This window comes from Oncorhynchus mykiss, chromosome 11, assembly GCF_057628025.1.
Source record: "Oncorhynchus mykiss isolate SJ-2025 chromosome 11, ASM5762802v1, whole genome shotgun sequence".
Taxonomy (NCBI): domain Eukaryota; kingdom Metazoa; phylum Chordata; class Actinopteri; order Salmoniformes; family Salmonidae; genus Oncorhynchus; species Oncorhynchus mykiss.
Window position 1 is genome coordinate 20559663 of NC_143032.1, and position 27038 is coordinate 20586700.

A 27038-nucleotide genomic window follows, 5' to 3' on the forward strand; every position below is an offset into this window, starting at 1 on the left:
ACAAGACTGTAACTACTGTACCAGTTGGATACCACAAAGTTGGGGAGAAAACAGGGTAAAGATACAAATAAGCCTAAATTCCAACGCCATCTGAAAACCGGTCCCAGGTCTCTCAGCCTGGCCTTGGAGCCATACAAAACATACTTCAGAGACAAATAATACCTACTAATTGAATATTTACAGTGTATATGACATTTTCCACATTTTGTTACGTTACAGCCTTATTCTAAAATTGATAAAATATTTTTTTTTCTCATCAATCTACACACAGTACCCCATAATGACAAAGAGAAAACAGGTTTTTAGAAATGTTTGCAAATGTATTAAAAATAAAAAACAGATACCTAATTGACATATGTTTTCAGACCCTTTGCTATGAGACTCGAAATTGAGCTCAGGTGCAACCTTTTTCCATTGATATTCTTGAAATGTTTCTACAACTTGTTTGGAGTCCACCTGTGGTAAATTTAATTGATTGAACATGATTTGGAAAGGCACACACCTGTCATAATAAGTTACCACAGTTGACAGTGCATGTCAGAGCAAAAACCAAGGAATTGTTCGTAGAGCTCCAAGACAGGATTGTGTCAAGGCACAGATCTGGGGAAGGGTACCAAAACATTTATGCAGCATTGAATGTCCCCAAGAACACAGTGGCCTCCCTCATTCTTAAATGGAAGAAGTTTGGAACCACCAAGACTCTTGCTAGAGTTGGCCGCCCGGCCAAACTGAGCAATCGGGGGAGAAGGGCCTTGGTCAGGGAGGTGACCAAGAACCCGATGGTCTATCTGACAGAGCTCCAGAGTTCCTCTGTTCCTACCATAATATGGACTTGTTTTTTTACAAATAGGGCTGACTTCTGTATACCCCTCCTACTTTGTCACAACACAACTGATTGGCTCAAACGCATTAAGAAGGAAAGAAATTCTACAAATGAACTTTTAACAAGGTACACCTGTTCATTGAAATGCATTCCAGGTGGCTACCTAATGAAGCTGGTTGAGAGAATGCCAAGAGTGTGAAAAGCTGTCAAGGTAAACGGTGGCTACTTTGAAAAATATCAAATATATTTTAGATTTGTTTAATGCTTTTTTGGTTACTACATGATTCCATATGTGTTATTTCATAGTTGTGATGTCTTCACTATTATTCCACAATGAAGAAAATAGTATGAATAAAGGAAAACCCTTGAATGAGTAGGTGTGTCCAAACGTTTAACTGGAATGGTTTCAAACATTTCAACTCTAGATTTGAAAACATTTATTTGACAATGTGAAACTGCACATTTCACACATTATTTTGTATGGGAATTAAATTATATGGGGTTTTTAAAGTAAGTGGTATGCTGTTCAACTAAAATTCTGTAAAAATCTTTAATCAATGACATTATGATTACATGTCACATGATCACTTAGTACTGACTTTTCAATATGATCCCACCTGGGATTTGAACTCACAACCTCAGGATTAAGGATACACTGATTATTTTTGCTGTGCTGCAAAGTCTATAGCATTCCTCTACACATTCATTATGTATAATATGCCACTGGGAAAAAACTGAATCAACGTTGTTTCCATGTAATTTCAACCCAAAAAATCTGAGTATTTGGATTTGCAAACAGTCATCAATGTAACTTTTAACCTAAATTCAATGACATGGTGAGTCATTATTTTTTTATTAATGTTATTCCTGAATCACTAGGATAAATATAATCGTTTTTCTTGAGAGTATTTTTAACAAAGCTGAGATTTAGTTTGAAGTCCAAAGTGTAGGAATAGCGCAGAAATCAGTTTTTGACACATGTTGTGCTGATAGGTTACATCACTACATCCCTGTATTAGGCCTATGTCCACTGCCAAGAGGTCTGAACTTATATGGCACAGTGTACTTTCCCTGTAACCACAGCATCACAAGTTCAACCTCTTCCCCCTCAGTCATTACACAACAAACTGAACTAGGGACTGTTTTGTTGTTGAGGTGATAGTCATTCACAGTCAGAATTGTAAGAACACCTGATCTTGAATCAGCTGTTACAGAGGAGAGTAAGCTAGCGCCATTAATTTAGTCACAGCTCAGGGAAGTGCGGATGCACTGAGGGAGTGCTAATGGGTTTATTTCTAATTAGAGATGATTGAACTACAAATTAACTGAAGGGGTATGAGAAAGCCTGCTGTTTAAATGTGCTCTGAGAGTACAATAAAGAGAGGTGTGCTTTAATTTAGCATTTTGGATCTTCATTACTCCGCTCTTCGACGGAGGGAGGGAGTGATTTTTTGCACTGTGCAATTGTAGTTTCCTGAACTTGGGTCTTCTGTATGCGATAAGACCCGCTGAGCTAAAGACTAGGCATTACCTCGGGGAGCTAACACAATTCTTCCGATGAGGCAAGATGACTCATCAAACATACATGGTTCAGCAAATCACCTCCGTCAAGTCTTCATGTGATCCAGGAAGTGTTTAGTCATTGTCACATTGCTGGTCAGAGAGCGTCTGTCTGTCCGTCTGTCGGGTCGGTTAGGGGACATTAGCCAGCCACTCAGCCAGCTCTCTTGCAAAATAATCTTGGCAACCGGCGGACAATATCCATCTTCAGATTTTCATCACATTGCAGGGAAGAGGCCAGCTCCACATCTCCGTTCAACCATCAGACCCAGACGTAGCCCCCCTGTGTGCATGCTAATGCCTTCGTTAGCATTCTGCTGGGCGGATTGGATTAGCATGAGTTACACTGTATGAAACGGCTGGTGGTGGTGCAGAGAGAGAGAGGGGTTTTCTGTAATGTTGAGATCACGGCTAGTCCTGATCACTGGTATGTAGAGTAAGCTACTGTATATTTACATAACGTACATCAATGGCGATTTTAGCATGTAAATCTTGGTGGGGCAAAAAAAATATATTATTGTGGGATGCATGCCAGCAAAATCATTACACAACACAACACTAAACTATACATTAATTGCACTATAACGGTGAAAAACGAAAGATGGCGCCAAAGAAGATGGTTGACGTTTTACAGGCTCCTAACCAACTGGGCAATTTTTGTATCTTTTTTGTGATGTTTGTAACTTATTTTGTACGTAATGTTGCTGCTTCCATCTCTTTTGACGGAAAATAACTTCTGGACATCAGAACAGCGATTACTCACCTCGAACTGGAAGAATTTTCTTCCTTTAACGAGTCCGACGAGAAGGATATACTGCTTTCCCGGGAACAGGCCCAAATCCCCATAATTTGAAGAATTAAGAATTAAAGAAAAGACGGAAAAAAAGGGGGTGGAGGTAGGGCTGCCTTCTGAGAATTCGTAGGCAAGTGAGTAAACCCCCACTGACATCCATTCTATTGGCCAATGTGCAAACATTGGAAAATAAAATTGATGACCTACGATTATCAAGATTATCCTGCCAACGGGACATTAAACACTGTAATATCTTATGTTTCAATGAGTCGTGGCTGAACAATGACACGGATAATATAGATCTGAGGAGATTTTCCATGCACCGGTAGAACAGAGAATCTACGTCTGTTAAGGTGTGTCTATTTGTCAATAACAACTGGTGCAGGATGTCTAATATTACACTCATCCAACTCTATAAGGCCATAAGCAAACAAGAAAATGCTCATCCATAAGCGGCGCCCCTAGTGGCCGGCGACTTTCATGCAGGCAAACTTAAATCCGTTTTACCAAATTTTTACTAGCATGTCACATGTGCAACCAGAGGAACAAAGACTCTAGACCACCTTTACTCCACACACAGAGATGCATACAAAGCTCTCCCCCGCCCTCCATTTGGCAAATCTGACCATTATTCTATCCGCCTGGTTGCTGCTTACAAGCCAAAACTAAAGCAGGAAGTACCAGTGACTCGCTCAATACGGAAGTGGTTAAGTGCTACGCAACAGGACTGTTTTACTAGCACAGATTGGAATATGTTCCGGGATTCATCTAATGGCAGAGTATACCACCTCAGTCATTGGCTTCATAAATAAGTGCATCGATGACCCATAGTAACCGTGCATATCCCAACCAGAAGCCATGGATTACAGGCAACATCCGCATCAAGCGAAAGGATAGAGCTGCCGCTTTCAAGGAGTGGGACACTATTTCAGACGCTTCTAATAAATCCCTCTATGACCTCCGACAAACCATCAAACAAGCAAAGCATCAATACAGGATTTAAGATTGAATCGTACTACACCGGCTCTGACGCTCGTCGGATGTGGCAGGGTTTGAAAACTATTACGGACTACAGAGGGAAACCCAGACGCGAGCTGCCCAGTGACGCGAGCCTACCAGACGAGCTAAATGCCAAGCAACACTGAAGCATGCACAAGAGCCAAGCTGTTCTGAATAAATGTGTGATAACGCTCTCGGTAGCTGGTGTTTATTTTTTTATTTTACCGTTATTTAACTAAGCAAGTCAGTTAAGAACAAATTCTTATTGTCAATGACGGCCTAGGAACAGGCCGTCATTGGGGCGGCAGGGTAGCCTAGTGGTTAGAGCGCTGGACTAGTAACCGGAGCTGACATGGTACAAATCTGTCGTTCTGCCCCTGAACAGGCAGTTAACCCACTGTTCCTAGGCCGTCATTGAAAATAAGAATTTGTTCTTAACTGACTTGCCTAGTTAAATAAAGGTTAAAAAATAAAAATAAAATAAAAAATAAAAAAAACAGTGGGTTAACTGCCTTGTTCAGGGGCAGAACGACAGATTTGTACCTTGTCAACTAGGGGATTTGATCTTGCAGCCTTTCGAATCTCATCACTAAGCTAAGGACCCTGGGACTAAACACCTCCCTCTGCAACTGGATCCTGGACTTCCTGACGGGCCGCCCCCAGGTGGTAAGCGAAGGCAACAACACATCTGCCATGTCTGCCAAATTATTAGAGTGAGACGCATGGGCTACTAACAGCTTACTACACAACATACACTTAGTATTACTTTCTTAGCTATAGTATACAGATCTCCCTGGCATATTACATAATTTATGCAGTGCATACAAGATGTTTTTGGACTCACCTTGTTGCTGACTTGAACAGGAAGGTGGCGCGGCGGTCCTTCGTGGGCATATTTTGTCATCAAACTTTCTCTTCAAATTCTATCATTCTCTGGATTTATGGTGCTTTCAAGACAACTGGGAACTCGAAGAGAGAAAAAAAAAGACAGAATAATGATGACGTCAGTGATCTTCAGCTCGTAGCTCTATAAAGTGGTCCGAGTTCCAAATGTACAATTCCGAGTTGAATGAAAGTTCAAAACGTATTTTCCCAGTCGTAGCTAATTTTTCCAGAGTTCCAAGTAGGCGGTGACGTAGTGTCCCCATGAGTGACAGAACACACTGAGCTAGGCTGAAACACTGAACTAGGTTGAAACACCTGCGTTTTGGAGCATCCTTACTCAATATGTGGGGCTCAAAACATGTGGGGACCTGCCATACATACTGTTCCACCTTTCACTCATTGTCTTTCTCCCTCCCTCACTTTCTCTCCCTCTTTCTCTCTCTCACTATCTGTTGGTGTTTATCATGGCACAAGGTGAGACCCAGATGCCGACACAGGAGGCAGATGGTTGGAGTCTTAAAATGTTTAATAATCCAAAAGAAGTAGGCAAGAGAATGGTCGTGGACAGGCAAAAGGTCAAAACCAGAACAGAGTTCAGGAGGTACAGAGTAGCAGAAAGGCTCGGTCAAGGCAGGCAGAATGGTCAGGCAGGCGGGTACAGAGTCCAGAACATGCAAGGGTCAAAACCGGGAGGACTAGAAAAAAGCGAATAGCAACGGCAGGAGTAAGGGAAAACCGCTGGTTGACTTGGAAGATACAAGACGAACTGGCACAGAGAGACAGGAAACACAGGTATAAATACACTGGGGAAAACAAGTGACACCTGGAGGGGGTGGAGACAATATCAAGGACAGGTGAAACAGATCACTGTGTGATAATGTTACTGTTGCAGATGACACAGAAAACACTATTGACTCTGAAAGCTCAGGTCATCCATCCTCTTTTCCCATCCTTTCTAATAAATGCCTCAAATAAATAACTATGTCTTTACACTATAGCATAATGTAACACTTTGAGAAAAGCACCCAGACATCCTGTAGACCTGAGGACATAATCCATTTAAATGATGGTAAATACTTTGAACAAAATAGTTAACCTGTTTGTTTACACGCGGTTCCTTTGAGCCATGGTTTTAAAAGATAAAACATGAAAACACTGACATTAATGGCAGGGTTCTATAGGCTTCTCTGCGGCAGATTAATACAAGTCACTAGAGGGTTGATTTGGAACCACAGAGCACAGCATATAGCATAGTAGTGCAGCAAAACTTAGTCTCGCTACAGGCCTGAATCTGAATAAACTGGCATCATACATACTGTAGTAACATAGTGTACTCTCTGCCTCTAGCAAATCCCCACTCTGACAACCCACAAAGACACGGTTGAAAAGAACCCAAATGTCAATTTCTGTGCACAGTCGAAAGCCTATTAAAGATCTTCTATAGTCTGAGGCGATGACAGTCAATAGCATCTAAACAACATAACATAGTGCCCCAAAGCTAGCTGTTGATCGATTAGCATTAGCAACATAAAGTCAAACAACTTTGTAACCTAAACAACACACTCACACACTCACTCAGTCACTCAGCCACATTTCCTGATTGTTAATCTCAGAGATACAGAATGGCAACATGGGAATTATTCAAATGAGGGCTTATCTGGCCTCACTGTATGCAACACTAGCTGGGGTGGAGAATTGAACAGCAGCAGGCTATAGCTTAGCACCGCTCCAGCATGTATAAACGGACTGTGTGAGAGTGAATAGCAGAAAGACAGGCAGCAGAGAGAGAGGGGGAGAGAGAGGGAGAGAAGGAGAGAGAACATCTCCAAAGAAAATAATTAATTCTAGAGCTCTTCTTGAAGACTACCGTTTTAATTAAGGGAGTTTATCAATTGGGTGGACCTGCACTGTTGGAGCTTGGAGCTTAAGAATTTCACTGTATCCTGCAATTTCTACGACCCTGTGCATTTGACAAAAATGCATTTATTACAGATAAAAAAACACATAAAATACATACATAAATACATACAGACAGTGCATACAGACATAAATAGATCAATACAAGGTGACTGGTGCTGTGGTATGCCATTATGAGATTGTTAATAAATTGATACATTGATATTGGTCGTATCCTTTGAAGTGCATTTGGATATTTGGAGATGGGGATGGGTCACATGGATAAGGGATATTGACCTTGTGTTGGATCGTTTGTAAGTTTGTGTAATACATGTATAACAACACCTTAGTAATAACAATGTCACTGAAAAAACACTTATCTCCCCAAGTCCACATGTAAATTTGCACTTGAATGCTTCCTCTTAAACATAATGAATAAACACAGTGAACAAATCAAGCATTCATCGCCCGTACTCCGTCATCATAGCACTGAAAGGCCACAGTTATCCTTCTCGGTGTGCTAACTGGCTAACAGGGGACGCAGCTAATGCAGATAAACACAGAGGCTAATGCCTGGTGCCCAGTGGGACTCATATTAACCTTATTAGTGATGCTCGGAGCAGTCTGTCTGCTCTAATACGGACCCGTCTGTTTATCATTTAACACACTGCTACTTCATTAAACAGGAGCCGTACGACCAGGAGAATGGAGACACTCTGACCATGAGCAAATATTGGAGCTGCTCTTTATGCTACATTAGGCGGTGTCTGGGGCTCCATGACGGACTGGCTTTATCCTCCTCTCACACCTGGGGCCAACACAGAGTACAATTTCTCAGATGCTGGTCTGTAATGGTTTACCTGTAGCCTACTCAATTATTTGTAAAGCTATGTTATTCTGAATATGTTTCTGAGAAGCTAAGGGAAATGAGTTTTGTGGTGGAAATGTTGCGATATCACAATGGAATCATGAGTGAATGGAAGTTGCATCACAGTGGAATGGTTGTGACATCGCAATGGTATGGTTGTGACATCACGATGGAATGGTTGTGAGATCACGATGGAATGGTTGAGAGATCACGATGGAATGGTTGTGACATCACGATGGAATGGTTGTGACATCACGATGGAATGGTTGTGACATCACATTGGAATGGCTATGAAATCCCATCTGTGATGCTACAGTGGAGATGGCGCCATCCAAGATGGCGTAGCAGTCAGACGTCCATGTCCTGTCGTATCCCTTGTATATATCGTTTTACATATTTTTCATCGCATATCCTTTAAAATATTTTGCTAAACCTCATCATCTAAATCCTCTCCTGCAACCCGCCTCACCCAATGTGACGTGGATCTGCTTTTTTTTCCTAAAGTATTTATATTTACTTCGGATCTGGAATCCCTCAACTGAAGCTAGCCAGCTAACTACCAGATATCAGTCAGCAAACCATTGCCAGCGGTCATCAGCTAACCTTCAGCTCGGAAAGCTCTCGCCAGTTCGAACAACGTGACTCTAACCAGAGCATTTTTTTTTATTTTTTTTAATTTTATTTCACCTTTATTTAACCAGGTAGGCTAGTTGAGAACAAGTTCTCATTTGCAACTGCGACCTGGCCAAGATAAGGCATAGCAGTGTGAACAGACAACACAGAGTTACACATGGAGTAAACAATTAACAAGTCAATAACACAGTAGAAAAAAGGGGAGTCTATATATACATACATTGTGTGCAAAAGGCATGAGAAGGTAGGCAAATAATTACAATTATGCAGATTAACACTGGAGTGATAAATGATCAGATGGTTATGTACAGGTAGAGATTGGTGTGCAAAAGAGCAGAAAAATAAAAATAAATAAATAAAAACAGTATGGGGATGAGGTAGGTGAAAATGGGTGGGCTATTTACCAATAGACTATGTACAGCTGCAGCGATCGGTTAGCTGCTCGGATAGCAGATGTTTGAAGTTGGTGAGGGAGATAAAAGTCTCCAACTTCAGCGATTTTTGCAATTCGTTCCAGTCACAGGCAGCAGAGAACTGGAACGAAAGGCGGCCAAATGAGGTGTTGGCTTTAGGGATGATCAGTGAGATACACCTGCTGGAGCGCGTGCTACGGATGGGTGTTGCCATCGTAACCAGTGAACTGAGATAAGGCGGAGCTTTACCTAGCATGGACTTGTAGATGACCTGGAGCCAGTGGGTCTGGCGACGAATATGTAGCGAGGGCCAGCCGACTAGAGCATACAAGTCGCAGTGGTGGGTGGTATAAGGTGCTTTAGTGACAAAACGGATGGCACTGTGATAAACTGCATCCAGTTTGCTGAGTAGAGTGTTGGAAGCAATTTTGTAGATGACGTCGCCGAAGTCGAGGATCGGTAGGATAGTCAGTTTTACTAGGGTAAGTTTGGCGGCGTGAGTGAAGGAGGCTTTGTTGCGGAATAGAAAGCCGACTCTTGATTTGATTTTCGATTGGAGATGTTTGATATGGGTCTGGAAGGAGAGTTTAGAGTCTAGCCAGACACCTAGGTACTTATAGATGTCCACATATTCAAGGTCGGAACCATCCAGGGTGGTGATGCTAGTCAGGCGTGCGGGTGCAGGCAGCGAACGGTTGAAAAGCATGCATTTGGTTTTACTAGCGTTTAAGAGCAGTTGGAGGCCACGGAAGGAGTGCTGTATGGCATTGAAGCTCGTTTGAAGGTTAGATAGCACAGTGTCCAAGGACGGGCCGGAAGTATATAGAATGGTGTCGTCTGCGTAGAGGTGGATCAGGGAATCGCCCGCAGCATGAGAAACATCATTGATATATACAGAGAAAAGAGTCGGCCCGAGAATTGAACCCTGTGGCACCCCCATAGAGACTGCCAGAGGACCGGACAGCATGCCCTCCGATTTGACACACTGAACTCTGTCTGCAAAGTAATTGGTAAACCAGGCAAGGCAGTCATCCGAAAAACCGAGGCTACTGAGTCTGCCGATAAGAATACGGTGATTGACAGAGTCGAAAGCCTTGGCAAGGTCTATGAAGACGGCTGCACAGTACTGTCTTTTATCGATGGCGGTTATGATATCGTTTAGTACCTTGAGCGTGGCTGAGGTACACCCGTGACCGGCTCGGAAACCAGATTGCACAGCGGAGAAGGTACGGTGGGATTCAAGATGGTCAGTGACCTGTTTGTTGACTTGGCTTTCGAAGACCTTAGATAGGCAGGGCAGGATGGATATAGGTCTGTAACAGTTTGGGTCCAGGGTGTCGCCCCCTTTGAAGAGGGGGATGACTGTGGCAGCTTTCCAATCCTTGGGGATCTCAGACGATATGAAAGAGAGGTTGAACAGGCTGGTAATAGGGGTTGCGACAATGGCGGCGGATAGTTTCAGGAATAGAGGGTCCAGATTGTCCAGCCCAGCTGATTTGTACGGGTCCAGGTTTTGCAGCTCTTTCAGGACATCTGCTATCTGGATTTGGGTAAAGGAGAACCTGGAGAGGCTTGGGCGGGTAGCTGCGGGGGGGGGGGAGCTGTTGTCCGAGGTTGGAGTAGCCAGGCGGAAGGCATGGCCAGCCGTTGAGAAATGCTTGTTGAAGTTTTCGATAATCATGGATTTATCGGTGGTGACCATGTTACCTAGTCTCAGTGCAGTGGGCAGCTGGGAGGAGGTGCTCTTGTTCTCCATGGACTTCACAGTGTCCCAGAACTTTTTGGAGTTGGAGCTACAGGATGCAAACTTCTGCCTGAAGAAGTTGGCTTTAGCTTTCCTGACTGACTGTGTGTATTGGTTCCTGACTTCCCTGAACAGTTGCATATCGCGGGGACTATTCGATGTTAGCGCAGTCCGCCACAGGATGTTTTTGTGCTGGTCGAGGGCAGTCAGGTCTGGAGTGAACCAGGGGCTATATCTGTTCTTAGTTCTGCATTTTTTGAACGGAGCATGCTTATCTAAAATGGTGAGGAAGTTACTTTTAAAGAAAGACCAGGCATCCTCAACTGACGGGATGAGGTCAATGTCCTTCCAGGATACCCGGGCCAGGTCGATTAGAAAGGCCTGCTCACAGAAGTGTTTTAGGGAGCGTTTGACAGTGATGAGGGGTGGTCGTTTGACTGCGGCTCCGTAGCGGATACAGGCAATGAGGCAGTGATCGCTGAGATCCTGGTTGTAGACAGCGGAGGTGTATTTGGAGGGCCAGTTGGTCAGGATGACGTCAATGAGGGTGCCCTTGTTTACAGAGTTAGGGTTGTATCAAATCCTTGATGATTTGAGTGAGATTGAGGGCATCTAGCTTAGATTGTAGGACTGCCGGGGTGTTAAGCATATCCCAGTTTAGGTCACCTAACAGAACAAACTCTGAAGCTAGATGGGGGGCGATCAATTCACAAATGGTGTCCAGGGCACAGCTGGGAGCTGAGGGGGGTCGGTAGCAGGCGGCAACAGTGAGAGACTTATTTCTGGAGAGAGTAATTTTCAAAATTAGTAGTTCAAACTGTTTGGGTATGGACCTGGAGAGTATGACATTACTTTGCAGGCTATCTCTGCAGTAGACTGCAACTCCTCCCCCTTTGGCAGTTCTATCTTGACGGAAGATGTTATAGTTGGGTATGGAAATCTCAGAATTTTTGGTGGCCTTCCTGAGCCAGGATTCAGACACGGCAAGGACATCAGGGTTAGCAGAGTGTGCTAGAGCAGTGAGTAAGACACACTTAGGGAGGAGGCTTCTGATGTTGACATGCATGAAACCAAGGCTTTTTCGATCACAGAAGTCAACAAATGAGGGTGCCTGGGGACATGCAGGGCCTGGGTTTACCTCCACATCACCCGCGGAACAGAGAAGGAGTAGTATGAGGGTGCGGCTGAAGGCTATCAAAACTGGTCGCCTAGGGCGTTGGGGACAGAGAATAAGAGGAGCAGGTTTCTGGGCATGGTAGAATATATTCAGGGCATAATGCGCAAACAGGGGTATGGTGGGGTGCGGGTACAGCGGAGGTAAGCCCAGGCACTGGGTGATGATGAGAGAGGTTGTATCTCTGGACATGCTGGTTGTAATGGGTGAGGTCACCGCATGTGTGGGGGGTGGGACAAAGGAGGTATCAGGGGTATAAAGAGTGGAACTAGGGGCTCCATTGTAAACTAAAACAATGATAACTAACCTGCACAACAGTATACAAGGCATATTGACATTTGAGAGAGACATATAGCAAGGCATACAGTAATCACAGGTGTTGAATTGGGAGAGCTAGCTAAAACAGTAGGTGAGACAACAACAGCTAATCAGCTAGCACAACAACAGCAGGTAGAATGGCGATAGATTAGGCAGAGAGGGTCGGATTAACTACACACAGAGCCTAAGTGCGGCTGGGGCCGACAGATAAAACATAAACAAGCAGAATGGATTACCGTGAATTAATGGACAGTCCAGCCTGCATCAGCTATGTAGCCAAGTGATCAGTGTCCAAGGGGCAGCGGTGGATGGGGCAGGGAAGCTGGACTGGCGAGTGTTATCCAGGTTAGAAAACTAACAATGACTAAATAGCTTGTAGCCAGTTAGCTGGTTAGCTTCTGAAGGTTCTTGAGTGTGTTCTAAAAATGTAAAGATAATAGCGGTTCCGTATCACATTGGGTGAGGCAGGTTACCGGAAGGTATAAACAAATTAAAAATCGAAAAGGGATAGAAAGTAAATATGGGTTCAGTGAGTGTTTGGGACGCGGCGATTCAGATGGTTAGCAGGCCTGTGCTAACAAGCTAACAGTTAGTAGACGGTGCTAAACACGGTAGCATAACGGACCTGTTATTTTTATCCCCGGATTCCTACCGCAAACTGAACATTTTCATCTGGATCTTCACAACTAGCTAACCGCAATCCCAGATGACTACTCCTGGCTAGTGTTTCCATCCCAGAGCAAGCACCAATTTAGCTTGAAACTAGCCTGGCCAGGGCTCCTGTGCTACCACCGAAGGGCTACAATATCGGCTACCTAGAGCTACTTGGAACCCTACTAATTCCACGACTGGTCTATCGACGTCACCACACGAAGAGGCAAAAACAGACTTACCCCCATCGCAACCCCCCCAAAGGCTAACTTTCTAGCCCCTGCTATCTGCTTGCTTGCTAACCTGGTCTGCTAACTGCTAAACTGCCGGGCCCTGGTCTGCTAACTGCTAGCTTGCCTGCTCGGTCTGCTAACTGCTAGCTCTTGCTAACTGCTTGCTTGCTAACCAGGTCTGCTAACTGCTAGCTTGCCTGCCCGGTCTGCTAGCCTTCCCCATTTCTCCTTCTCCCAAATCCGTTGAGCTGATGTTCTGAAAGAGCTGCAAAATCTGGACCCCTACAAATCAGCCGGGTTAGACAATCTGGACCCTTTCTTTCTAAAATTATCTGCCGAAATTGTTGCCACCCCTATTACTAGCCTGTTCAACCTCTCTTTCGTGTCATCTGAGATTCCCAAAGATTGGAAAGCAGCTGCGGTCATCCCCCTCTTCAAAGGGGGGGACACTCTTGACCCAAACTGCTACAGACCTATATCTATCCTACCATGCCTTTCTAAGGTCTTCGAAAGCCAAGTCAACAAACAGATTACCGACCATTTCGAATCTCACCATACCTTCTCTGCTATGCAATCTGGTTTCAGAGCTGGTCATGGGTGCACCTCAGCCACACTCAAAGTCCTAAATGATATCTTAACCGCCATCGATAAGAAACATTACTGTGCAGCCGTATTCATTGATCTGGCCAAGGCTTTCGACTCTGTCAATCACCACATCCTTATCGGCAGACTCGACAGCCTTGGTTTCTCAAATGTCATCTATAAAATAGCCTCCAACACTCAACAAACTGGATGCAGTTTATCACAGTGCCATCCGTTTTGTCGCCAAAGCCCCATACACTACCCACCATTGCGACTTGTACACTCTCGTTGGTTGGCCCTCGCTTCATACTCGTCGCCAAACCCACTGGCTACAGGTTATCTACAAGTCTCTGCTAGGTAAAGCCCTGCCTTATCTCAGCTCACTGGTCACCATAGCAGCACCCACTCGTAGCACGCGCTCCAGCAGGTATATCTCACTGGTCACCCCCAAAGCCAATTCCTCCTTTGGTCGTCTTTCCTTCCAGTTCTCTGTTGCCCATGACTGGAACGAATTGCAAAAATCTCTGAAGCTAGACTCACATCTCCCTCAAGCACCAGCTGTCAGAGCAGTTTACAGATCACTGCACCTGTACTTAGCCTATCTGTAAACAGCCCATCTATCTACCTACCTCATCCCCATACTGTTATTTAATTATTTATTTAGCTCCTTTGCACCCCAGTATCTCTACCTGCACATTCATCTTCTGCCGATCTACCATTCCATTGTTTAATTGCTATATTGTAACTACTTCGCCACCATGGCCTATTAATTTTCTTAACTTACATCATTTGCACTCACTGTATATAGACTTTTTGTTTTATTTTGTTCTACTGTATTATTGACTGTATGTTTTGTTTATTCCATGTGTAACTCTGTGTTGTTGTATGTGTCGATTTGCTTTGCTTTATCTTGGCCAGGTCGCAGTTGCAAATGAGAACTTGTTCTCAACTAGCCTACCTGGTTAAATGAAGGTGAAATAAAAAAAATAAAAATAAAACTTTGCTACATTGGCATCACAATGGAACAGATGTGGCATCCATTGTGACACGCACTAATGCCATTGGGACTTTCATTCATGGTAAACAGAACAGTTTAATGGATGTGATGTCACAATGGAATAGCTTTCCATTCAGGATCTGTCACGGTTTTCTTTATGCGAACGAGAGTCAGACCAAAATGCGGCGGGGCTATTGCGATCCATGTTTAATAGGACAAAGTAAATACGATCAAATACAAAAACAAATAAACGTAACACGAAAACCGAAACAGCCTAATACTGGTGCAAAGTAACACAGCGACAGAACAAGGACACTAAGGACAGGAACAATCACCCACAAAACCCAACACCAAACAGGCTACCTAAATATGGTTCCCAATCAGAGACAATGACGAACACCTGCCTCTGATTGAGAACCATATCAGGCCAAACATAGAACTAGACAAACTAGATATGTAACATAGAATGCCCACTCAGCTCACACCCTGACCAACCAAAACATAGAAACATACAAAGCAAAACATGGTCAGGGTGTGACAGTACCCCCCCAAGGTGCGGACTCCGGCCGCAAAACCTGAACCTATTGGGGAGGGTCTGGGTGGGCATCTGTCCGCGGTGGCGGCTCTGGTGCTGGACGTGGCCCCCACTTCACCATAGTCTTAGTCCGCTTTATTGTCTGCTTCCGTGGCCTCCTAACCACGGAAGCTCTGGGCTGAGGGGCACTGGCGGCCCCTGGCTGACTGGCGGCACTGGCGGCCCCTGGCTGACTGGCGGCACTGGCGGCCCCTGGCTGACTGGCGGCACTGGCGGCCCCTGGCTGACTGACGGCCCCTGGCCGACTGGCGGCACTGGCGGCCCCTGGCCGACTGGCGGCCCCTGGCTGACTGGCGGCCCTGGCGGCTCCCTGCAGACGGGCGGCTCCCTGCAGACGGGCGGCTCAGGCGGCGCTGGGCAGACGGGCGGCTCAGGCGGCGCTGGGCAGACGGGAGGCGCTGGGCAGACGGGAGGCTCAGGCGGCGCTGGGCAGACGGGCTGCTCAGGCGGCGCTGGGCAGACGGGCGGCTCAGGCGGCGCTGGGCAGACGGGCGGCTCAGGCGGCGCTGGGCAGACGGGCGGCTCAGGCGGCGCTGGGCAGACGGGCGGCTCAGGCGGCGCTGGGCAGACGGGCGGCTCAGGCGGCGCTGGGCAGACGGGCGGCTCAGGCGGCGCTGGGCAGACGGGCGGCTCAGGCGGCGCTGGGCAGACGGGCGGCTCAGGCGGCGCTGGGCAGACGGGCGGCTCAGGCGGCGCTGGGCAGACGGGTGGCTCAGGCGGCGCTGGAGAGGAAGGCTCTGGCAGCGCTGGAGAGGAGGGAGCCCCTGTAAGGATGGGCCGGAGAGACAGCCTGGTGCGGGGGGCTGCCACCGGAGGGCTGGTGCGTGGGGGTGGTGACGGATAGACTGGGCCGTTCAGGCGCACTGGAGCTCTTGAGCACCGAGCCTGCCCAACCTTACCCGGTTGAATGGTCCCGGTCGCCCTGCCAGTGCGGCGAGGTGGAATAGCCCGCACTGGGCTATGCAGGCGAACCGGGGACACCGTGCGCAAGGCTGGTGCCATGTAAGCCGGCCCAAGGAGACGCACTGGAGACCAGATGCGTAGAGCCGGCTTCATGGCACTTGGCTCGATGCCCACTCTAGCCCGGCCGATACGCGGAGCTCGAATGTACCGCACCGGCCTGTGCACCCGCACTGGGGACACCGTGCGCTCCACCGCATAACACGGTGCCTGCCCGGTCTCTCTCGCCCCCCGGTAAGCACAGGAAGTTGGCGCAGGTCTCCTACCTGGCTTCGCCACACTTCCTGTGTGCCACCCCCCCAATACATTTTTGGGGCTGACTCTCGGGCTTCCTTGCCAGCCGTGTTCCCTCATATCGCCGGCTCCTCTCTCCAGCTGCCTCTGCTCTCCTAGCTGCCTCCACCTGTTCCCATGGAAGGCGATCCTTTCCCGCCAGGATCTCCTCCCATGTGTAGCAACCCTTGTCGTCCAATACATCGTCCCAAGTCCATTCCTCTTTGCGCCGCTGTTGCTGTTGCCCGTTACCACGCCGCTTGGTCCTGTTGTGGTGGGTGATTCTGTCACGGTTTTCTTTATGTGAAAGAGAGTCAGACCAAAATGCAGCGTGGCTATTGCAATCCATGTTTAATAGGACAAAGTAAACGCGATCAAATACAAAAACAAATAAACGTAACACGAAAACCGAAACAGCCTAGTACTGGTGCAAAGTAACACAGCGACAGAACAAGGACACTAAGGACAGGAACAATCACCCAAAAAACCCAACACCAAACAGGCTACCTAAATATGGTTCCCAATCAGAGACAATGACGAACACCTGCCTCTGATTGAGAACCATATCAGGCCAAACATAGAACTAGACAAACTAGACATGTAACATAGAATGCCCACTCAGCTCACACCCTGACCAACCAAAACATAGAATCATACAAAGCAAAACATGGTCAGGGTGTGACAGGATCCTTCTCTGTCTCATCGATTGGAATGCAGCGTTCCCTTTGTGTGTCAAAATGGCCTTGGCCATTCAGGTTATTATGTAGTACCTGAGGGGCCTCTGTACTGTCTGTGAACCAGTGCTGCAGCACTACTGTCCTTTGTGCTGTTAAACCTCCTCTAGCTACAAAGTGCTGACATACCTGCTGTATCACTGGCATTTATACAGAGCAGACACACCGAACATTTAAACCTCCCCACTACATGACATGGGCATGACTTGTACATAATACTCACAAGGAAATGCCACATCTGCATAGTTTTTAATTTGATCCTGCATTTTACCTTTTGAACTCACCTATTTGTCTTTGACATATTTAGGATTTTACTAAACATTTTAAACCCATCACCCCCAAACCCCCACCCACCACCCATTGTCTCATTTCTCTCTCTGTTTTGGCCCTCTCTCAAAAACAGTGGCCTGGTTCTTTGTTGTCCTGGCTCCTGGCTAATGTTGTACCCTTCTCCAATCTGTTCTGGTATACTCACCCAGACTCCTACAGTACGGTAGAGTACAGTACCAGGCCAACCCTGTAGTCCCAGCCCTGTGGCCCTGCTAAATCAACTGTGTAATTTCTCATTTGACCTCATTAGCAACTCTGTAGGGGAGCACCATGGAGGCCTCAGAGTGTCACCCGGTATGCCGCCACATCCCCGACGGGGGGTAGGGGGTCTGGGGAGGTTTAGGGGGGAACAGTCACTTCCTCCCCCCTGAAACCACAGGGAGTTGTTGGAACGAGACAGCAGTGACAGGAGCACAGCCAGAGTTTAGCCTAACACATGGTTCAGTTTGTTTACACACTCGCACTGTTCAAACATATGTCAGTGTTTAAAAAAAAAGAGGATTAAAAACAACAAAAACATTTTAGGCCATTCAAATTTTTGGAGCTTAGTTGAGAATGAGTGTAGATATAACTAGGCCTGTATGTTTTGCTGACGCTCTTATCAACAGAAACCATATTTGATTTACCCCCACCCTCCCCGTCCTCCACTCCTCTATGAACTCCACAGCACTGAGGAGAAGGAGTCCATTTCAGCAGAAATGCCAGGTGGACTGCTGAGCTTGTGTGTGTTGTGCTGATCGGGTGTTTTTCAGATGACCTTTTACTCACGACCTCTGTGTTTGGGGACAGAACCAGGCCTCTGAGATCTGCTCACACACTTAAACACTGGCTAGCTGTGTCCGAATACCCACACTTGCATCCTTAATAGTAGGCCATTTGAGTATGAGAAAAAGTGTAATATTATGTGACATTTATAAATTGTAGTATACTTTAAATGCCCGGATGTCATAATAATTTGGGCTTTGACAACAGCTGATCAATTAGATATGGAGATATACTACTGAAATCAACGAATAGTGGGAAACAACTCATTCGCGTACGACGCTTTCTCAATACACAAAAATATAATGTTTTACAGTATGTGCATTTTATAAAATCTAGTATGGTTTAAATGGCAGGATGTTATACTCATTTTGACTCTTCATCGAGTAGAATTCGATGCACAATGGTCCACAATGCATTGGCAGAGGTGGGCTGCGAGTGATAGGCCCTAGTTCTCTGCAAGTAGCCGAACAACACATCTAGGTTCCTTGATTAGGAAGATGCCGAATAGCGAAGCTCCTGCACTGGTGTTCAAATGTAGGCTAAGTAGTTTTGTTCTCCTTAAAATGATCATGAGTATTGCATCGTAGGCCACATCTTTGAAAACATTTCTGTTTTCTCAGTGAAAAGTATTTATTGTTCTCTTGGCCTTCGTCTGAGCTTTTAAACTAAAAGCTAAACCATGTGTTGATTTGTGAATGTGTCGGCACCAGGGACTCAGGATGTGGCTGTGTTGTTGATGTCATGTTAATCAGGCCTTTTGATTTGAAAGTGTGGATTGTTTTCGTTTTGAAGGCGACGCTACCTATTTTATTATTCCATTTTTGGACTTAATGATCAGTGCTTTCGTTTTTTATATTGCTGTTCTGAATTTGCGATGCACCTGACTGTACACGTTTCTCTGTGCATTAGCCTTTTTATTTGAACATTTGAATAGCTTTGGTGTGTGTACTAGACTATTGGATTCAATGTATATATACAGTGCCTTCAGAAAGAACTCAGACCCCTTGACTTGACTCTACATTTTGTTACGTTACAGCCTTATTTGACAATGGATTAAATCGTTTTTTTCCCCCCTAATCAATCTACACACAATACCCCATTATGACAAAAGCAAAAACTGCTGCACAGATATTTGCAGGTCTCTCCAGAGATGTTTGATCAGATTCAAGTCCGGGCTCTGGCCGCGCACCTAAAGGACATTCAGAGTCTTGTCCTGAAGCCACTCTTGCATTGTCTTGACTGTGGGCTTAGGGTCGGTGTCCTGTTGGAAGGTGAACCTTCAGCCCGGTCTTAGGTTCTGAGCACTCTGAAGCAGGTTTTCATCAAGGACCTTTCTGTACTTTGCTCCGTTCATCTTTCTCTCGATCCTGACAAGTCTCCCTGCTGCTGAAAAACATCCCCACAGCATGATGCTGCCACCACCATGCTTCACCGTAGGGATGGTGCCAGGTTTCCTTCAGACATTACTCTTGGCATTCAGGCCAAATAGTTCAATCTTGGTTTCATCATGGTCTGAGAAACTTTAGGTGCCTTTTGGCAAACTCCAAGCCGGCTGTCATGTGCCTTTTATTGAGGAGTGGCTTCCGTCTGGCCAGCCAGTCAGGAGCGACCTACTGCGTTGCGGCATAATTTTTAGTAAATGGTACATGCTAAATAGTATGCAATGATGAGTACGTTGTATGTAGTTTAACTATGTATTTTTCAGGTATTCGGACTTGGCCACTTAACACACAAGCACACAGACACATGTAGGCATGTATGCACACACAAATGCACATGTACACCAGTGGCACTCGGTGCCGTTTAATATGAGGAAGGACGATATTTATAGCATATTGGATAAATGTCTTTCAAATTCCATTAACCCAGCTCAATGTAACATCGATAGGTTTAGGCTACTACGTGATACTCCAATGTTCCCTATACCCATCGTGAGGTTGCTACAACCTAGCCTATGAATGAAAGTTTATAGGTGTATAGGTCAAGAGAAATTTGCATAATCAAGGTGACAGACATTGACACAATCAATACCGCCTTGTACACTCTTGCCTACATTTAGCTGAGCTAGGTTGTGATATTTAGTCCAACAGTTGCAACCAATATTTTCTATTGGACAAATTCAGGTATGTTTGCCCAGGGTTTCATTCTGTTTGCTTATGTTTAAGAAACATTTTTCAACAGAATCGTCAGAATGAATACACCACAGATCAAACACAGTTCATTTTCATAGCAGCCATGTACAAACAGCATGATCCCTTTGACTGTTGTATAATTCCTTCTCGCAGCGACACACTCACCTCATCTCACCTATTCCCTTCGCTTGTGGACTTCAGTGCTGTCTGTGAACAGGCGAAAATGCCATTCCAGGCCAAACCTTTATATCACAATCACTAACTGCTACACAAACCCTACATCGTTGTCACTTATTAAGGTAATAGTCAACATACAATGCATGGCCAAAGGTATGTGGACACCTACTAGTCGAACATCTCATTCCAAAATCATTGTCATTAATATGGAGTTGGTCCCCGCTTTGAAGCTTTCCACTAGATGTTGGAACATTGCTGTGGGGATTTGCTTCCATTCAGCCACAAGAGCATTAGTGAGGTTGTGCACTGATGTTGGGCGTTTAAGCCTGGCTCGCAGTTGGTGTTCCAATTCATCCCAAAGGTGTTTGGTGGGGTTGAGGTCAGAGCTCTGTGCATGCCAGTCAAGTTCTTCCACACCACTTTGTGCACAGTATGCATGCATTGTCATGCTGAAACAGGAAAGGGCCTTCCCCAAACTGTTACTACAAAGTTGGAAGTATAGAATCGTCTAGAATGTAATTGTATGCTATAGCGTTAAGATTTCCCTTCACTAGAACTAAGGGGCCTAGTCCCAACCATGAAAAACAGCTCCAGACCATTATTTCTCCTCCACTAAACTTAACAGTTGGTACTATGCATTGGGGCAGGTAGCGTTCTTCTGTCATCCGCCAAAACCAGATTTGTCCTTCGGACAGCCAGAATGTGAAGCGCTTTTCCTCACTACAGAGAACGCGTTTCCACTGCTCCGGAGACCAATGGCAGTGAGCTTTACACCACTGCAGCCAACACGTGGCATTGTGCTCGGCCATGGAAACCCATTTCATGAAGCTCCCGATGAACAGTTCTTGTGCTGACGTTGCTTCCAGAGGCAGCTAGTAACTCAGTAGTGTCATGGTTCCACCTGTCACCAGAGGGCGGCAGAGACCATCCTAGAGACATTAACGACACTCAGGTGTGTCCAATTTACTCATCATTATTTCCCTGTGAAAAGAGGTGTGTTTTCTGTTGTCCTTTGCAGAAGCTTGGATTGTTTACTGTGTAAAGTCAGGTTTTTGGGCCTTAGCGGGGTTTTTTTTTTTTTTTTTAAGTGTTCTGTGATCCTGCGGCTATGGTTTCTCAGTAAAGTATTATGTTTATCCTTAACCACTGATTCCTCGTCTGGTCTCTTTACCACGTAGTAAGTGTTGCAACCGAGGACAGACGATTTTAACTCACTACGCGCCTTAGAACTTGGTGGTCCTGTTCTGTGAGCTTATGTGGCCTACCACTTCAAGGCTGAGCTGTTGTTGCTCTTATATGTTTCCACTTCACAATAACAGCACTTACAGTTGACTGGGGCAGCGCTAGGAGGGCAGAAACGTAATGAACTGACTTGTTGGAAAGGTGGAATCCTATGATGGAGCCAGGTTGAAAGTCACAGAGCTCTTCAGTACGTGCCATTCAACAGCCAATGTTTGTCTATGGAGATTGTATGGCGGTGTGCTTGATTTGTATACACCTGTCAGCAACGGGTGTGGCTGAAATAGCAGAATCCACAAATTTTGAAGGGGATTTGTCCACATACTTTTTGCTATGTAGTGTGGCTACTAGAACTAATGTGTTAGTAAGCCCACTACAATCATGCAGTACAGTCAGCAGCAAGCAGTTACACAAGCTGGCCCCGGTGGCAATAAATGTATAATACCAAAAGAGTACCTTGGAAGAGTTCCAGTGTTGGATAGACATTGCGAGCTAGCTAAGATAGTATCACTCTTGGTTTAAGCTGGGTGTTTGAGTAGGGTAAACTAGCTAGCTGAGTAAGTGAAAGTTAACTGTTCAACTGTCTTTCTGTCTCTTTGAGTGAACTACTCACCACATCGTATGCACTGCAGTGATAGCTAGCTGTAGCTTATGCTCTCAGTACTAGATTCATTCTCTGATCCTTTGATTGGGTGAACATGTCAGTTCTAATGACTTTCTATTTTACAGGGGTTTCTCAGCAGTTTGCTGTTTGTCACAGTGTTTGTTTCAGGAGTTACCAATATTGCTATTGACAAGCCACAGGGTTATGCTGGCTTTTTTTGTCCAAGCCCAGTGCTACCACACCTGATTCAACTACTCAGCTGTTCATCAAGTCCTCGGCTGCTAATTAAGACATTGAATAGTAGAATCAGGTGTGGTAGAACTGGTGTGGTAGAAATGTTTCCAGTTTACTCCATATTGGATTAAAATGGGGTTTCGCTTCTCTCTGGAAAATCAGCTGTTAATATTAAATAAATACTAATTACTACATTAGCTCTGTGGTGTAAAAACTAAAATGTTTGAAGTGAGAAGTAGACATCGGTATGAAGAAAAACTATGGAAAGCATTATGCTCTTTGTATTTTTCTTTTTAGATATAGGCCTATTGTAAATGTGTATTGTAGCATCTTTATTGCAAACAGAAACAAACACGCAACTTTAAGCTACATAGTCATTTGACAGCGGTAATGAATTGTCCATTGTTCAGCACAGCAATTGATAAAACGGGACCATGTTTGAAAAATAAGTGGTTCTGAACTTATATCACTATTACACAGGTAAGACAAAACAGCTCACTCAATGAAGCCCGATGGTGTTGTAAGTATGAAAGCAAAGTTTACTTTCAAATAATAATCAAACAAAGCTTGAGAAGGTAGTGGAATGGGGTAATGTCTTAGTGTGGGGTAATACGAATGCAATACATTACCTTGTATCTGGTACAAATCCCATTGTGGGTAGACCTCTAAGAGGATGAATTAGGCTGTTTCAGAAGGTCTGAATCCTAAGCAACCTGCCTATACATTAATGGAAGTACAATAGACCAACATAGCTACTGTAGTAGGTCAAAGCTGTGCTCCTGAAAACCTTGGTAGAGCATGGGTGATTTATGCATTGTGGCGCTGATGTGGATTTCCTTATTTGGCTTCAGACCAAATCCTACTTCTCACTTAACTTAGTTTTTTGTTTTAAATTGTCAAGTTATTTTGATTTGTGTTATTTCAAATAATTAATGAACAAAAGACGCATTGAAAGAACAAATCTATAAGTTACTTCATTGAGTTATACCATACGTTTTTAGATACCTTTGAATTATTTGGACATGAAGCGTGAAAATGGTAACATAGATACCATTGGCAAGGTTTTCATCCAATTGGTGACAGATTCTCATGTGTATATTCTAAAATCTAAAAACAATATGTGAAACTTCTCACCAGGGACGCATTTCCATCAATTTGACTTCTTGCAGATAAAAAGTTGTGCGTGGGCAAAAGAGGAAGATTATTTTGTCAATGGCAACCAAGCATCAATGATCATGTCACCAGAATAAGACCCTCGATATAAAGGAGAATCAAGCTCATAACCTTTCTCATTCACCACCCTATGAAGTTCATAACTTATTTCATATGTAGCCTAATAAACTGCATGGTTTCCAGAGTCGTAGTGGGAGGACCACACAACGAGTCATCGCATGACTCCAAGTTTACTTCCATATGATGGTTATTATATCAATATTTGTGCATATAAGCGGTTCCACCGACATTTCTCTGATTAATTTTACCGACACCTTCTGTTGACATTTGGAAAGATTACAGAAAAATTTTCTGTTTCCATCAGGCCTGTCATTACATGTTTTATCCAACATTTACTTTCATAAAAAGGTTGGATAGAAACCTGGTTCGTCACTTGCATTGGATTTGTGCCACAAGTGCTAAAATGTTACCATTTTAAACAGTGGCCAGGCAAACCAAATCATGGCTTGCTGTCATACCTTGCCTGTAGACTGCTTACAGCGTAAGGAAACTAATATGTAATTTGGGTGAAATATAATTTGAATTAAACAGGCAAGGGCAAGGAAACATAGGACCAAGCTCAATCCAAAGCATGCAATATGGCAACTAAATAATTCAGCGGGAGAGAAGGGCCTCGTTGTTCTGCCAAAATCTCAATAACTTTTAAATACACATCCTTCAGACTGCAATAAGCATTATCTCTCTTCCATATTCCTGCTCTTTTTCCAATCATTATATCATTTTCCTTTGTAATGCTTCTATCCCCTTTCCTTTGTAATGCTTCTATCCCTTTTCCTTTGTAATGCTTCTATCCCTTTTCCTTTGTGATGCTTCTATCCCTTTTCCTTTGTGATGCTTCTATCCCTTTTCCTTTGTGATGCTTCTATCCCTTTTCCTTTGTAATGCTTCTATCCCTTTTCCTTTGTGATGCTTCTATCCCTTTTCCTTTGTGATGCTTCTATCCCTTTTCCTTTGTGATGCTTCTATCCCTTTTCCTTTGTAATGCTTCTATCCCTTTTCCTTTGTGATGCTTCTACCCCTTTTCCTTTGTGATGCTTCTATCCCTTTTCCTTTGTAATGTTTCTATCCCGTTTCCTTTGTGATGCTTCTATCCCTTTTCCTTTGTAATGCTTCTCCCTCCCTTCCAGCAGACACTCTTCTTCAAATGCCAATTCACTTTAAGAAAGAAACAGATTAATTTAATTCATCTCAAAGATGTTTAATAGTGATTCAGGTTAGGATACATTGAGGAGGGATATTTTGGGAATGGTTTGATTAAGAAACCTGGACCCGTACAAATCAGCTGGGCTTGACAATCTGGACCCTCTATTTCTGAAACTATCCGCCGCCATTGTTGCAACCCCTATTACCAGCCTGTTCAACCTCTCTTTCATATCGTCTAAGATCCCCAAGGATTGGAAAGCTGCCGCAGTCATCCCCCTCTTCAAAGGGGGAGACACCCTGGACCCAAACTGTTACAGACCTATATCAATCCTGCCCTGCCTATCTAAGGTCTTCGAAAGCCAAGTCAACAAACAGATCACTGACCATCTCGAATCCCACCGTACCTTCTCCGCTGTGCAATCTGGTTTCCAAGTCGGTCACGGGTGCACCTCAACCACGCTCAAGGTACTAAATGATATCATAACCGCCATCGATAAAAGACAGTACTGTGCAGCCGTCTTCATCGACCTGGCCAAGGCTTTCGACTCTGTCAATCACCATATTCTTATCGGCAGACTCAGTAGCCTCGGTTTTTCTAATGACTGCCTTGCCTAGTTCACCAACTACTTTGCAGACAGAGTTCAGTGTGTCAAATCGGAGGGCATGTTGTCCGGTCCTCTGGCAGTCTCTATGGGGGTGCCACAGGTTTCAATTCTCGGGCCGACTCTTTTCTCTGTATATATCAATGATGTTGCTCTTGCTGAGGGCGATTCCCTGATCCACCTCTACGCAGACGACACCATTCTGTATACTTCTGGCCCTTCCTTGGACACTGTGCTATCTAACCTCCAAACGAGCTTCAATGCCATACAACACTCCTTCCGTGGCCTCCAACTGCTCTTAAACGCTAGTAAAACCAAATGCATGCTTTTCAACCGTTCGCTGCCTGCACCCGCGCACGCCCGACTAGCATAACCACTATGGATGGTTCCGACCTAGAATATAAGTACCTAGGTGTCTGGTTAGACTGTAAACTCTCCTTCCAGACTCATATCAAACATCTCCAATCTAAAATCAAATCTAGAGTCGGCTTTCTCTTCTGCAACAAAGCCTCCTTCACTCACGCCGCCAAACTTACCCTAGTAAAATTGACTATCCTACCGATCCTCGACTTCGGCGATGTCATCTACAAAATAGCTTCCAATACTCTACTCAGCAAACTGGATGCAGTTTATCACAGTGCCATCCGTTTTGTTACTAAAGCACCTTATACCACCCACCACTGCGACCTGTATGCTCTAGTCGGCTGGCCCTTGCTACATATTCACCGTCAGACCCACTGGCTCCAGGTCATCTACAAGTTCATGCTAGGTAAAGCTCCGTCTTATCTCAGTTCACTGGTCACGATGGCAGCACCCACCCGTAGCACGCACTCCAGCACGTGTATCTCACTGATCATCTGATCAGCCTTTCCTTCCAGTTCTCTGCTGCCTGTGACTGGAACAAATTGCAAAAATCGCTGAAGTTGGAGACTTTTATCTCCCTCACCAACTTTAAACATTGCTATCTGAGCAGCTAACCAATCGCTGCAACTGTACATAGTCCATCAATAAATAGCCCACCCAATTTACCTACCTCATCCCCATACTGTTTTTATTTATTTACTTTTCTGCTCTTTTGCACACCAGTATCTCTACCTGCACATGACCGTCTGATCATTTATCACTCCAGTGTTAATCTGCAAAATTGTAATTATTTGCCTACCTCCTCATGCCTTTTGCACACAATGTATATAGACTCTTTTTTAAAAATTTTTCTACTGTGTTATTGACTTGTTTATTGTTTACTACATGTGTAACTCTGTGTTGCTGTCTGTTCACACTGCTATGCTTTATCTTGGCCAGGTTGCAGTTGTAAATGAGAACTTGTTCTCAGCTAGCCTACCTGGTTAAATAAAGGTGAAATAAAAAATAAATACAGAAATTGAAGTGACCCCATTGACCTGCAATTGATAATTCTAGGGCCATGATGTGGTTCATTGGGAAGCTAT